The sequence below is a fragment of the Eschrichtius robustus genome, chromosome 15 (genome assembly GCF_028021215.1).
Source record: "Eschrichtius robustus isolate mEscRob2 chromosome 15, mEscRob2.pri, whole genome shotgun sequence".
Classification (NCBI taxonomy): Eukaryota; Metazoa; Chordata; class Mammalia; order Artiodactyla; family Eschrichtiidae; genus Eschrichtius; species Eschrichtius robustus.
Genome location: NC_090838.1, coordinates 62,618,365 through 62,633,551, shown reverse-complemented (window position 1 = coordinate 62,633,551; position 15,187 = coordinate 62,618,365). Strand labels below are relative to the sequence as shown.

The 15,187-nt window shown below is 37.0% G+C and overlaps 1 protein-coding gene across 4 annotated transcripts in view; it reads left to right on the top strand.

Moving 5' to 3' along the window:
* The window catches only part of EXOC6B (exocyst complex component 6B), a 713,885-nt gene that overhangs the window by 376,332 nt on the left and 322,366 nt on the right, over positions 1-15,187 (top strand). The window lies entirely within an intron of this gene.

Below are 15,187 nucleotides of genomic sequence, written 5' to 3'. Positions count from 1 at the left end.
TTTGTGGCGGAGCAAAGAAGAAAGGCATAGCTATCACACAGGTGAGAAAGAGGAAATCAACTAAAGACTTAATGGATCGGTAACATCTTATTTGGAGCTAAGATCCAGGAGGAATTTAACTCACTCATATGTCCTTTTCCATGGACCTCCACTGAGTGCTCATGAGAAAGACTGGGAGCTGGGTAAGAGATCAGAGAAAGCCATCAATGATGTTACAGGCATAGAGGATGGGATCCGCCACTGCTTTGAGAAAGGCATGAAGACCCACCCCCCCTAGTTTGGACCCTTCACTCATGTAGACCAAAAACTTTGTGACACTGGGGGATGGGCAGCAAACTCTGTCTTTCTGCAGAACACAGGTAAAGACCCATTGTTAAAACCGTGGAGAAGGTAAAAGAAAAAAAGCCTTTCAACCCTTGGGAGAAGGAGAGAAAATAGTCCTGGGCTCAGGATCTTATACCAGTACCATTAGAGGTCTTCTAATACTGGGAGAGGGCAGAAAATTTCTGCACTAGACCCACCACATATACAAGGCAGAGTTTGGCTGCCACTGGAAGGAAGGGCAAGGATGTTGAGCAAGCTCCATCCCTTAGCATCAGGACACATGACCAGTCTAAAACCGAAGCTGGCCAGGACAGCAGAGTAAGTCCTTTGATCTCCACTAATAGTCCAGTAAGAACTAAGTAACAAGTGGCAGCAATCTACCACTAGGTGATGGGCAAGAATGTAGGGAAAGAGAGATCAATTCTGTATTGTAGGCATGTAGGTATAGCTGAAAAATGTGGATGATGCAGAAACTTTTTGAAAAACCTGCTAGGACCCCAGTAATCACACATAGGCCCATGCTATCATTAGAAAAATTTGAAATCTGTGAAGCACTGAAGGTAATCATAGCAACAATAGAACCCAAACCCAGTTCAACTACTTATACTAATGGCCCGACAGAAGGAGAGAGATATAGGAGCACCTCAATACGTGAGGCAAATGCTAACAGCCATAAAAGAAGAAATTGACAGTAACACAATAGTAGTGGGGGACTTCAACACCACACTTACATCAATGGACAGATCATCCAGACAGAAAATCAATAGGGAAACAGGTCTTAAGTGACACATTAGATGGACTTAATTGATATTTATAGAGCGTTCCATCTGAAAGCAGCAGAATACACATTCTTTTTAAGTACACATGGAAAATTCTCCAGAATAGACCACGTGCTGGGCCATAAAAGAAGCCTTGTGAAATTTAAGAAAATTGAAATCATATCAACCATGTTCTCTGACCATAATGCTATGAGATTAGAAATCAACTACAAGAAAAAAAAACTGTAAAAAACACAAACACGTGAAGCCTAAACAATATGCTACTGAGTAGCCAATGGATCACTGGAAAAATCAAAGAGGAAATCAAAAAATACCTAGAGACAAATGAAAATGTAAACAAGACAATCCAAAACCTATGGGATGCAGCAAAAGCAGTTCTAAGAGGTAAGTTCATAGCAATACTGTCTTACCTCATAAAACCAGACAAATCCCAAATAAACAACCTGATCTTAAATCTAAAGCAACTACAGAAAGAAGAACAAACAAAACTCAAAGTTAGCAGAAGGAAAGAAATCATAAAGATCAGAGCATAAATAAATAGAAATGAAGGAAACAATAGAAAAGATCAATGAAACTAAAAGCCAGTTCTTTCAAAAGGTAAATAAAATTGATAAACCTTTAGCCAGACTCATCAGGAAAAAAAGGGAGAGGGCTGAAATCAATAAATAAGAAATGAAATCAATAAATTAGAAATGAAAAAAGGAGAAGTTACAACTGCCACCACTGAAATACAAAGGATCATAAGAGACTACTACAGGCAACTGTATGCCAACAAAACGGACAACCTAGAAGAAATAGACAAACTCTTAGAAAGGTACAGTCTCCCAAAACTGAACCAGGAAGAAATAGAAAACAAGAACAGACCAACCAAGCAATGAAATTGAAACTGTGATTAAAAAACTCCTGACAAACAAAAGTCCAGGACCAGATGGCTTCAGAGGAGAATTCTATCAGTCATTGAGAGAAGAGTTAACATCTATCCTTCTGAAACTGTTTCAGAAAATTGCAGAGGAAGGAACACTTCCAAGCTCATTCTATGAGTCCACCATCACCCTGATACCAAAACCAGACAAAAATAGCACCAAAAAGAAGAGAAAATTACAGGCCAATATCATTGATGAACATAGATGCAAAAATCCCGAACAAAATACTAGCAGTCCAAGTCCAACAATACATTAAAAGGCTCATACAGCGTGATCAACTGGGACTTATCCCAGGGATGCCAGGATTTCTCAATATCCACATATCTATCAATGTGATATAGCACATTAACAAATTGAAGAATAAAACCCATGTGATCATCTCAATAGATGCAGAAAAAGCTTTTGACAAAATTCATCCCCCATTTATGATAAAAACTTTCCAGAAAGTGGAGATAGAGGGAACCTACCACAACATAATAAAGGGCATATATGACAAACCGACAGCTAACATCGTACTCAATGGTGAAAAACGGAAAGCATTTCTTCTAAGATCAGGAACAAGACAAGAATGTCTGCTCTCACCACTTTTATTCAACATAGTTTTGGAAGTCTTAGCCACAGCAATCAGAGAAGAAAAAGAAATAAAAGAATCCAAACTGGAAAAGAAGTAAAACTGTCACTATTTGCAGATGACATGTTACTATACATACAGAATCTTAAAGATGCTACCAGAAAACTACTAGAGCTCATCAGTGAATTCGGTAAAGTTGAAGGATACAAAATTAACATACATAAATCTGTTGCATTTCTATACGTTAACAATGAAATATCAGAAAGAGAAATTAAGGAAACAATGCCATTTACCATCGCATCAGAAAGAATAAAATACCTAGGAATAAGCCTATGTAAGGAGGCAAAAGACCTGTATTCCAAAAACTATAATATGCTGATGAAAGAAATAGAAGATGACACAAACAGCTGGAAAGATATACCATGTTCTTGGATTAGAAGAATCAATATTATCCAAATGACTATACTATCCAAGGTAATCTACATATTCAATGCAATCCCTATCAAATTACCTACGGCATTTTTCGCAGATCTAGAACAAAAAATCTTAAAATTTGTATGGAAACCCAAAAGACCCTGAATAGCCAAAACAATCTTGAGAAAGAAAAGTGGAGCTGAAGGAATGAGGCCCCCTGACTTTAGACTATACTATAAAGCTACAGTAATCGAATCAGTATGGTACTGGCACAAAGCCAGACTTATAGATCAGTGGAACAGGATAGAAATCCCAGAAATAAACCCACACACCTATGGCCAATTAATCTACGACAAAGGCGGCAAGCTTATACGATGGAGGAAAGACAGTCTCTTCAATAAATGGTGCTGGGAAAACTGGACAGCTACATGTAAAAAAAAAATAAAATTAGAATATTCTTTAATACCATGCACAAAAATAAACTCAAAATGGATAAAAGACCTAAATGTAAGACTGGATACTATAAAACCCTTAGAGGAAAACATAGGCAGAATACTCTTTGACATAAATCACAGCAATATCTTTTTGGATTCACCTCCTAGAGTAATGAAAATAACAAAAATAAACAAATGGGACCTAATTAAACTTAAAGGCTTTTGCATAGCAAATAAACCATAAACAAAACGAAAAGACAACCCACAGAATGGGAGAAAATATTTGCAAATGATGCAACCAACATAGGATTAATTTCCAAAATATACAAACAGTTCATGCAGCTCAATATCAAAAAAACAACCCCATGATAAAATGGGCAGAAGATCTAAATAGACATTTCTCTAAAGAAGACATACAGATGGCCGAAAAGCAGATGAAAAGATGCTTAACATCACTAATTATTAGAGAAATGCAAATCAAATCTACAAGGAGATATCACCTCACACTGGTTAGAAAGACCATCATCAAAAAGTCTACAAACAACAAATGCTAGAGAGGGTGTGGAGAAAAGGGAACCCTCCTACGTTGTTGGTGGGAATGTACATTGATACAGCCATTGTGGAGAACAGTATGGAGGTTCCTAAAAAAACTTAAAATACAGTTACCATATGACCCAGCAATCCCACTCCTGGGCATATATCCGGAGAAAACCATACTTCGAAAAGGTTCATATACCCCACTGTTCATTGCAGCACTATTTACAGTAGCCAAGACATAGTAGCAACCTAAATGTTCATCTACAGAGGTGTGAATAGAGAAGATGTGGTACATATGGAATATTACTCAGACATAAAAAAATAATGAAATAATGCTATTTGCAGCAACATGGATGGACCTAGAGATTATGAAGTCAGACAGAGAAAGGCAAATATCATATGATATCATTTGTATGTGGAATCTAAAAAACTATTCAAATGAACTTATTTACAAAACAGAAAAAGACTCACAGGCTTAAAAAACGAAGTTATGGCTACCGGAGGGGGAAGGTGGGGGGCAGGAGGGAGAAATTAGGTGGTTGAGATTAACATATACACACTACTATATATAAAATAGGTAATAAGGACCTACTGTATAGCACAGGGAAATCTAGTCAATACTGTGTAATAACCTATAAGGTAAAAGAATCTGGAAAAGAATAGATACACATATATGTATAACTAAATCACTTTGCTGTACACCTGAAACTAACACAACATTGTAAGTCAAATATATTACAATAAAAAATAAAGTGAGAATGATGCTGCCCTGGTGGGCCCCCACCCCTCCCTTCATGTGTGTTAACAATGGAGCTTCTATTATCAAACTTCAGCTTCATCCTGTGCACACACGTGGTTGCGGCTCAGACCACACTCCAGCCCCTTTGGGGTATCTCTGCGCAGCCTACCCCAGTCCTCTTCCTGGGTCTCTCTGTTAAATCTGGATATTCAACACCCAGGCATCGCACACACCTGCTGGTGTGTGCACATCTCTTTTGGGGAGTGCAGGGAGGTGGCCAGGACCACCTGTCATGGTCTCTCTATGTTCTGCCTGCTGCCAGCTGGCTGCTACACTCTTCTCTGAGCCTATGCCATGCCCTTTCTGTTCCTGCTGGTCTCCCAGCTGGTGAAGGGGGTGCCCCAGGTGAGGAAGCCTTTCCCATTTTACAGCTTCCTTCCAGAGATGCACATTCCTTTTTTCCCTTTCCTCCTACCCTGTTACGTTACGTGGTCATCTTTCTTGTAGTTCTGATTACAAAAGGTCTTTTGCCAGAGTTCAGCAGATATTCTGTGAGAATTGTTCCACATGTCAATGTATTTTTGATGTATTTATGGGAGGAGGTGAGCTCTACATCCTTTTATTCCACCATCTTGATCTCCTCTCCCAATCATATATGACTTTTATTCTTCAGTTTGTTAATGTGGTATATCACGCTGAGTAATTTGCAGATGTTGAGGTATCCTTGCATCCCTGGGGTAAATATCACTTGATGATGGAGTATGATTGTTTTAATGTATTATTGAATTCAGTTTGCTAATATTTTGATGAATATTTTTGGATCTGTGTTCATCAGTGAAATTAGCCTGTAATTTTGTGGGGTTTTTTTTGTGTCTTTGTCTTGTTTCGGTATCAGGGTTATGCTGTCCCCATAGAATGATTTCGGAAGTGTTTCTTCCTTTTCAATTTTTTTGACTAGTTAGAGAAGGATAGGTGTTAATTCTTTTAAAATGTTTGTTAGAGTTTATCTGTGAAGCCATCTGGTTCTGCACTTTTGTTTGTAGGGGGCTTTCTTTAAATTATTGATTCAGTTTCTTTATTTGTAATCAGTCTGTTCATACTTCTATTTATTCTTGTTTCACTCTTGGGAGATTGTACATTTCTAGGAATCTGTCCATTTCTTGCAAGTTGTTCATTTTATTGCTGTGTAAGTTTTTGTAGTAGTCTCTTATGATCCTTTTAATTTCTGTGGTGTTGGTTGTAAGATTCCCTCTTTCATTTCTGATTTTATTTATTTGTGCCTTCTCACCTTTTATTCTAATGAATCTGGCTGATGGTGTATTGATTTTGTCTTTTCAAAGGAGCAACTCTTAAGTTTTATTGATTGTTTTTTAGTGTCTTTTATTTATTTCTGCTCTAATCTTTATTATTTCTTTCCTTCTGCTTACTTTGGGTTTTATTTATTCATCTTTTTCTGGTTTCTTTAGGTGTAAGGTTAGGTTGCTTATTTGAAATTTTTCTTATTTCATGAGATAGGCTTTCATTGCTATAAACTTCCCTCTTAGAACTGCTTTTACTGCATCCAATAGATTTTCGATTGTTTTGGTTTTGTTTCCATTTGTTTCTAGGCATTTTTTGATTTCTTTCCTCATTTCTTCAGTGATCCATTGAATTTTTAGTAGCATATGGTTTAGTCTTTAGGTGTTTGTGTTCTTTTGCAGTTTATTTTCTTGTACTTGATTTCTAGTCTCATACCATTGTTATCAGAAAAGATGCTTTTTTTTTTAAAATAAATTTATTTATTTATTTTTGGCTGTGTTAGGTCTTTGTTTCTGTGCGAGGGCTGTCTCTAGTTGCGGCGAGCGGGGGCCACTCTTTATTGCAGTGCGCGGGCCTCTCACTATCGCGGCCTCTCTTGTTGCGGAGCACAGGCTCCAGATGTGCAGGCTCAGTAGTTGTGGCTCATGGGCCCAGTTGCTCCGCGGCATGTGGAGACTTGTTTTGTGGCCTAGCATGTGATTTATCTTAGAGAATGTTTCATGTGCAATTGAAAAGAATGTGTATTCTCCTTTTGGATGGAATGTTCTAAATATATCTATGAAGTGCAACTGATCTAATGTGTTGTTTAAGCTAAGTGGTTCCTTATTGATTTTGTCTTGATGATCTGTCCGTTGATGTAAGTAGAGTGTTCATGTCCCCTATTATTATTATTGTTTAATATTTGCTTTATGTATTTATATGCTCCTACGTTGCGTGCATATGTATTGAGAATTTTTAAATCTTGCTAGATTGACCCCTTTGTCATTATGTAATGTTCTTTGTTTTTTGTTACCATCTTTATTTTACAGTCTGTCTTGTCTGATTTGTGTTGCTACCCCTGTTTTCGTTTCCATTTGCAGAGAATATTTTTTCCATTCTCTCCTTTTCATTCTGTGTGTGTCTTTAGATCTGAAGTTAGCCTCTTGTAGGTGCCATATATATGCACCTTGCTTTTTTTTTAATCCATTAATTCACTCTGTGTTTTTTTATTGGTAAGTTTAGTTCATTTACATTTATGGTAATTAGTGGTAGGTTTGTATTCACTGCGGTTTTTTTGGTTTTCTGGTTGTTTTTATAGTTTTTTATTGTTGTTGTTTCTTCCTTCTTTTGCTCTATTCCCTGTGATTTGATGACTAGCGTTAGTGTTATGTTTGGATTCCTTTATATTTTTTTGCCTGTGTGTCTATCATAGGTTTTTGGTTTGTAGTTTCCATGAGATTCATATGTGACTACACACACACACACACACACACACACACACACACAGACACGATTATTTTAAGTTGAACATCTCTCACGTTTGAATGCATTCTAATAACCCTGCATTTTTCCTCTCCTCCACATTTAATGTTTAGGCATCATATTTTATATCTTTTTGTTTTGTGTATCCATTCAGTACTTATTGTGGATATAGATGATATTTACTACTTTTGTCTCTTAATCTTCCTATGAGCTTTATAAGTGATTGAGCTACTGAATTTACTGTATGTATGCCTTTATTAATGAGAGTTTTTCTTTAATAATTTTCATGTTTCTAATTGTGGTCTTTTCTTTCCTGCTTAAAGAAGTCCCTTTACTGTTTCTCCTAAAACAATTTTAATGGTCCTGAAGTCTTTTAGCTCTTGCTTATCTATGAAACTCTTCATTTCTCCTTCAAATCTGAATTATAGCCTTGCCAGGTACAGTATTCTTTGTTGTAGGTTTTTTCATTTCAGCACTTTGAATATATCATCACTCCCTTCTGGCTTGCGAAGTTTCTGCTAAAAACATCAGCTTATGGTCTTATACTAATTCTCTTGTAATAACTAGTTGCTTTTCTCTTGCTTCTTTTAATAATGTCTCTTTAACTTTTCCCATTTTAATTATGATATGTCTTGGTGTGGTCCTCTTTAAGTTCATCTTTTTTGGGACTCTCTGTGTTTCCTGGATCTGGATTTAGGTTTCCTTTTCCAAGTTAGGGAAATTTTCACCTATTATTTCTTCAAATAAATTCCCTGCCTTTCTCTCTCTCTCTTTCCACTCTGGGACCCCTATAATGCAAATGTTAGTATGCTTTATTTGTCCCAGATGTCTATTATACTCAGTTTTTGAGAATTCTTTTTTCTTTTTTTCCTGTTCATTTTGGGTGCTATTACTGTCTTCCAGTTCGCTGGTTTGTTCTTCTGTATTATCTAATTTACTGTTGATTCCTTGCATTGTATTTTTTATTTCAGTTATTTTATTCTTCAGTTCTTCATATTTTTTTTAACTCTTTATTAAATCTCCAACTGTGTTCATCCATTCTCCTTCAGTGTTGGTTTAGCATCTTTATGACCATTACCTTGCACTCTTTATTGTGTAGATTGCTTGAGATAAGCACTTCGCTTTTTTTTGTTCTTCTGAGGTTTTGTCTTGTTCCTTTCTTTGGAACACATTACTGTGTCTCCTCAATTTGTCTTATTATCTCTGTTTATTTTTGTACATTAGATGGGTTGGTTACATTCCCAATCTTATAGTGGCCTCACGTAGGGGACTTTCTGTGGGGCCCAGCAGCACACTCCCATGTGGTCACTTGAGATATATGCTCTAGGGCAGCCCCCTGTGTGGACTAAGTGGACCCTTCTCATGCAGCTGACTGCTGTGGGTACTCTGTTAGGAAAGGCTGACCCCTGGCACAGTTGCCTGCTAGGCCCTGCCTTGTCTAGTGGCTGCTGGCTTGTGATGGACTGTGCTAGGTTCTGGCAATGCTAGCTGTATGGCCTGGGATCTTACAGGGCTGGTGCTGACCTATTGGTAGCCAGGCCTGGTTCCTGGTGTCAGTGGCTGCTCAGCTTAGGGGTCTTGGGACTAGCGCCAGCCTACTGGTTGGTGGAGTGGCATCCTGAGGCAGCTGGCTGTTTGGCCCCAGGGGTCCCTAGACTGGTGGGCTGGTGGGTGGGGTAGTGTCTCAGTGCAGCTCTCTTGAGGACTCCATGGCCCATGGACTGGTGCTGGTTTGATGTTGGGCATAAGTCCCCAGGGATAATAGGTTAGAGGGAGGAGTCCAAAATGGTGCTTGCCAGTACCAATGTATTTGTAGTACAACATGCTTCCAAATATGGCTCCTGCCAGTGTCTCATTTCCCAGAGGGAGTCCAAGTTGCCTCCTTCCTCTTTGGGAGATTCTGCAAGATCAGCAAGTGGGTCTGACCAGGTTCCTTTCAAATTTCTGCCTCTGCACTGGGCCTTGGAGCATGAGAGACTTTGTGTGTGCCATTTAAGGGTGAAGTCTCTGTTTTCTATAGCCCTCTAGCTCTCCCGTACACAAGCCTCACTGGCCTTAAATGAGACATTCTGGGGGATCATATTCTAAGTGCAGGACCTCCAGACTTGGGAGCCCAATGTGGGGCTTAGACCCTTTGCCTCTTTGAGAGATCCTCTGCACTTGTGATTATTTTCTCATTTGTGGGTTGCCTCCCTGTGGTTGTGTGTCTTGACTATACCAAGTCTCTGTCCCTCCTACCTGTCTCACTGTGGTTTCTTCTTTATGTCTTTAGTTGTGGCAGATCTTTTCTGTTAGTCTTTAGGAAGTTCTCATAGATAGTTGCTTTATATATAGTTATAATTTTGGTGGGCTTTTGCAAGGATGTATCCTCAGGGTCTCCCCACTCTACCATCTTGGCCCCTCTATTCTTTCTGATACTATTCTAAATGATATTATTTTCTTAAATTTCTTTTTTGTATAGTTTCTTGTTAGTGAGTAAAATCTCAACAGACTTTTGTATATTGATTTTGTATCATTTATCTTTACTGCACTTGTTTATCATTTCTGATATTGTTTCGGTGGAGTCTTTAAGGTTTTCTATATACAAGATGATGTTATCTGCAAACAAAGACAACCTTTTCCTTTCTCTATTGCATACCTTTTATTTACTATTCTTGTCTAATTGCTCTGGCTAGGACTTCTGAATTCTGGCTAATGACTCTGGCTAGGACTTCTGAATAGAAGTGGTAAGAGTACACACCTTTGTCTTTTTTCTGATTTTAGAAGACAATATTTCAGTTTTTCTTTGTTGAATGTGTTGTTAGCTGTGAGCTTGACATATATGGCCTTTATCATGTTGAGGTATGTTCTTCTGTATCTAATGTTTTGAGAGTTCTTACCTTGCAAGGATGTTGAATTTTGTCAAATGCTTTTTCTGCATCTATTTAGATGGTAATAGGATTAAAAAATATGTTAAATTTTAATGTGAATTTTCCAATTTTCCTTTTGTTATTTCTCATTTCATACCATTGTGGTTGGAAAAGAGACTTGGTAAGATTTCAGTCTTCTTAAATTTCTTAAAACTTGTTTTGTGGCCCAACATATAATATATCCTGGACATTGTTTCTTCTGTGCTTTAGAAGAATATGTGTTCTGCTGCTGTTGGTTTAAATGTTCTGTGTATGTCTGTGAACTTTATATTTGATGTCAACTACTTTCTTACTGATTTTCTATCTTGATTATCTATTGATTAAAGTAGATTATTGAAGTCCTGTACCATTAATATAATGCTGTTTATTTTTCCCTACAGTTCTTTTAGTATTTGCTTTATATATTAGGTGCTCCAATGTTGGGTGCTTAAATATGTACAGTTCGTATATCCCCTTGATTAATTGATCCCTTTATCATTAATTAGTGATCTTCTTTGTCTCTTGTGACTGATTGTGAGTGAAAGTGTATATTGTTCCATATAAGTATAGTGATTCCTGCTCTCTTTTGGTTACCATTCACATGGAGTATGTTTTTCTGTCCCTTCACTTCAGCCTATATGTGTTGTTAAAAATAAGGAAAGTCTTTTGTAGGCAGCATATTGTTGAATCCTGTTTTTTTATCCATTAGCAATGATGTGTAGTTAGGTTGGAGAATCTAATCCACCTACATTTAAAGTAATTATTGATAGAGAAGAAGTAATTATTGCCATTTTGTTAACTGTTTTCTCATTGTTTTGTATTTTCTTTGTTCCTTTCTTGCTGTCTTCCTTGTAGGTTTGTTGATTTTTTGAAGTATGCTTTGATTCCTTTTCTTTAACATTAGTTTGGCTTCTTGAGGTTTTTTTGTTTGTTTGTTTTTACTGTGAGGTTTATATGAGGCATCTTAAAAAGTCTCTTTTAAGCTGATAACAACTTAGCTTCAATTGAATCCAATAACTCTACCCCTTTTCTCCCCCCCCCCCCACACATTTTGAGCTATTGATAACATTCTGTACATTTTTTGGTAATATGTATCCGTTAACAGACTATTTTACATATAATCATTTTTAATATTTTTGTCTCTTAACTTTTACAGTGGATTTCAAACTGACTTATGTACCACCATTACAGTGTTATGCTCTTATGAATTTGTGTATTTGCTTTTACCAGTGTGTTTTATACATTCATACATTTACATGTTGTTACTTTGCCTTTTAAAATTTCAATTTGAAGAACTCCCTTTAACATTTCATATAAGGTATGTGTATTGGTGATGAAAATCCTCCACTTCTGTTTGGGAAAATATTAGCTTTCGTTTTTTTCTTAAGGACAGCTTTGATGGATATACCATTTTGGTTTGGCTGTTTTTTTCTTTAAGTTCTTTGAGTATATCATCCCACTGCTTCCTTAGCTGCAGTGTTGCACGTATTCTCTTGCTTCTTTCAGTATTCTCTTTTTGTCTTTGACTTTTGATAATTTCATTATAATACTTTTGGCTGTAATCTTCCTTTGGTTGATCTTGCTTGAGGTCCTTTAAGCTTTATGTATCTGTATGTCCATACTCCTACCAAAATTTGGGAGGTTTCCAGCTATAATTTCTTTCTTTCTTTTTTTTTTAACATCTTTATTGGAGTATAACTGCTTTACATTGGTGTGTTAGTTTCTGCTTTATAACAAAGTGAATCAGCTATACATATACATATATCCCCATATCTCCTCCCTCTTGCATCTCCCTCTCACCCTCCCTACCCCACCCCTCTAGGTGGTCACAAAGCACCAAGCTGATCTCCCTGTGCTATGTGGCTGCTTTCCACTAGCTATCCGTTTCACATTTGGTAGCATTTGTAACTCCATGCCACTCTCTCACTTCGTCGCAGCTTACCCTTCCAACTCCCCATGTCCCCAAGTCCATTCTCTACGTCTCTGTCTTTATTCCTGTCCTGCCCCTAGGTTCTTCAGAACCACTTTTTTTTTTTTTTTTTTTAGATTCCATAAATATGTGTTACCATAGGGTATTTGTTTTTCACTTTCTGACTGACTTCACTCTCTATGACAGACTCTGGGTCCATCCACCTCACTACAGATAACTCAATTGTGTTTCTTTTTATGGCTGAGTAATATTCCATTGTATGTATGTGCCACATCTTTATCCATTCATCTGTTGATGGACACTTAGGTTGCTTCCATGTCCTGGCTATTGGAAATAATGCTGCAATAAACATTGTGGTACATGACTCTTTTTGAATTATGGTTTTCTCAGGGTATATGCCCAGTAGTGGGATTGCTGGGTCGTATGGCAGTTCTATTTTTAGTTTTTTAAGGAACCTCCATACTGTTCTCCATAGTGGCTGTATCAATTTACATTCCCACCAACAGTGCAAGAGGGTTCCCTTTTCTCCACACCCTCTCCAGCATTTATTTTCTGTAGATTTTTTGATGATGGCCATTCTGACTGGTGTGAGATGATATCTCATTGTAGTTTTGATTTTCATTTCTCTAATGATTAGTGATGTTGAGCATCCTTTCATGTGTTTGTTGGCCATCTGTATATCTTTGCAGAAATGTCTATTTAGGTCTTCTGCCCATTTTTGGATTAGGTTGTTTGATATTGAGCTGTATGAGCTGCTTGTAAATTTTGGAGACTAATCCTTTGTCAGTTGCTTCATTTGCAAATATTTTCTCCCATTCTGAGGGTTGTCTTTTCATCTTGTTTATGGTTTCCTTTCCTGTGCAAAAGGTTTTAAGTTTCATTAGGTCCCATTTGTTTATTTTTCTTTTTATTTCCATTTCTCTAGGAGGTAAGTCAAAAAGGATCTTGCTGTGATTTATGTCATAGAGTGTTCTGCATATGTTTCCTCTAAGAGTTTTATAGTGTCTGGTCTTCCATTTAGGTCTTTAATCCATTTTGAGTTTATTTTTGTATATGGTGTTAGGGAGTGTTCTAATTTCATTCTTTTACATGTAGCTGTCCAGTTTTCCCAGCACCACTTATTGAAGAGGCTGTCTTTTCTCCATTGTATGTTCTTGCCTCCTTTATCAAAGATAAGGTGACCATATGTGCATGGGTTTATCTGTGGGCTTTCTATCCTGTTCCATTGATCTATATTTCTGTTTTTGTGCCAGTACCATTACTGTCTTCATTACTGTAGGTTTGTAGTATAGTCTGAATTCTGGGAGCGTGATTCCTCCAGCTCTATTTTTCTTTCTCAAGATTGCTTTGGCTATTTGGGGTCTTTTGTGTTTCAATACAAATTGTGAAATTTTTTGTTCCAGTTCTGTGAAAAATGCCATTGGTAGTTTGATAGGGATTGCATTGAATCTGTAGATTGCCTTGGGTAGTTTAGTCATTTTCACAATGTTGATTCTTCCAATCCAAGAACATGGTGTATCTCTCCATCTGTTTGTATCATCTTTAACTTCTTTCATCAGTGTCTTATATTTTTCTGCATACAGGTCTTTTGTCTCCTTATGTAGGTTTTGTTCCTAGGTATTTTATTCTTTTTCTTGCAATGGTAAATGTGAGTGTTTCCTAAATTTCACTTTCAGATTTTTCATCATTAGTGTATAGGAATGCAAGAGATTTCTGTGCATTAATTTTGTATCCTGCTACTTTAGCAAATTCATTGATTAGCTCTAGTAGTTTTCTGGTAGCATCTTTAGGATTCTCTATGTATAGTATCATGTCATATGCAAACAATGCCAGCTTTACTTCTTCTCTTCCAATTTGGATTCCTTTTATTTCTTTTTCTTCTCTGATTGCTGTGGCTAAAACTTCCAAAAATATGTTGAATAATAGTGGTGGGAGTGGACAACCTTGTCTTGTTCCTGATTTTACTGGAAATGGTTTCAGTTTTTCACCATGGAGGATGATGTTGGCTGTGGATTTGTCTTATATGGCCTTTATTATGTTGAGTAAGTTCCCTCTATGCCTACTTTCTGGAGGGTTTTTATCATAAATGGGCGTTAAATTTTGTCAAAAGCTTTTTCTACATCTATTGAGAGATCATATGCTTTTTCTCCCTCAATTTGTTAATATGGTTTATCACATTGACTGATTTGTGTATATTGAAGAATCCTTGCATTCCCTGGTTAAACCCCACTTGGTCATGGTGTATGATCCTTTTAATATGCTGTTGGATTGTTTGCTAGTATTTTGTTGAGGATTTTTGCATCTGTGTTCATCAGTGATATTGGCCTGTAGTTTTCTTTCTTTGTGACATCTTTGTCTGGTTTTGGTATCAGGGTAATGGTGGACTTGTAGAATGAGTTTGGGAGTGTTCCTCCCTCTGCTCTATTTTGGAAGAGTTTGAGTGCTTTTTAAATGTTTGGTAAAATTCGCCTCTGACGCTCTCTTGTCCTGGGCTTTTGTTTGTTGGAGGATTTTTAATCACAGTCTCAATTTCAGTTCTTGTGATAGGTCTGTGTATATTTTCTATTTCTTCCTGGTTCAGTCTCGGAAGGTTTTGCTTTTCTAAGAATTTGTCAGTTTCTTCCAGGTTGTCCATTTTATTGGCATAGAGTTGCTTGTAGTAATCTCTCATGATCCTTTGTATTTCTGCAGTGTCAGTTGCTACTTCTCCTTTTTCATTTCTAATTCTATTGATTTTAGTCTTCTCCCTTTTTTTCTTGATGAGTCTTACTAATGGTTTATCAATTTTGTTTATCTTCTCAAAGAACCAGCTTTTAGTTTTACTGGTCTGTGCTGTTGTTTCCTTCATTTCTGTTTCATTTATTTCTGATCTGAACTTTATGATTTCT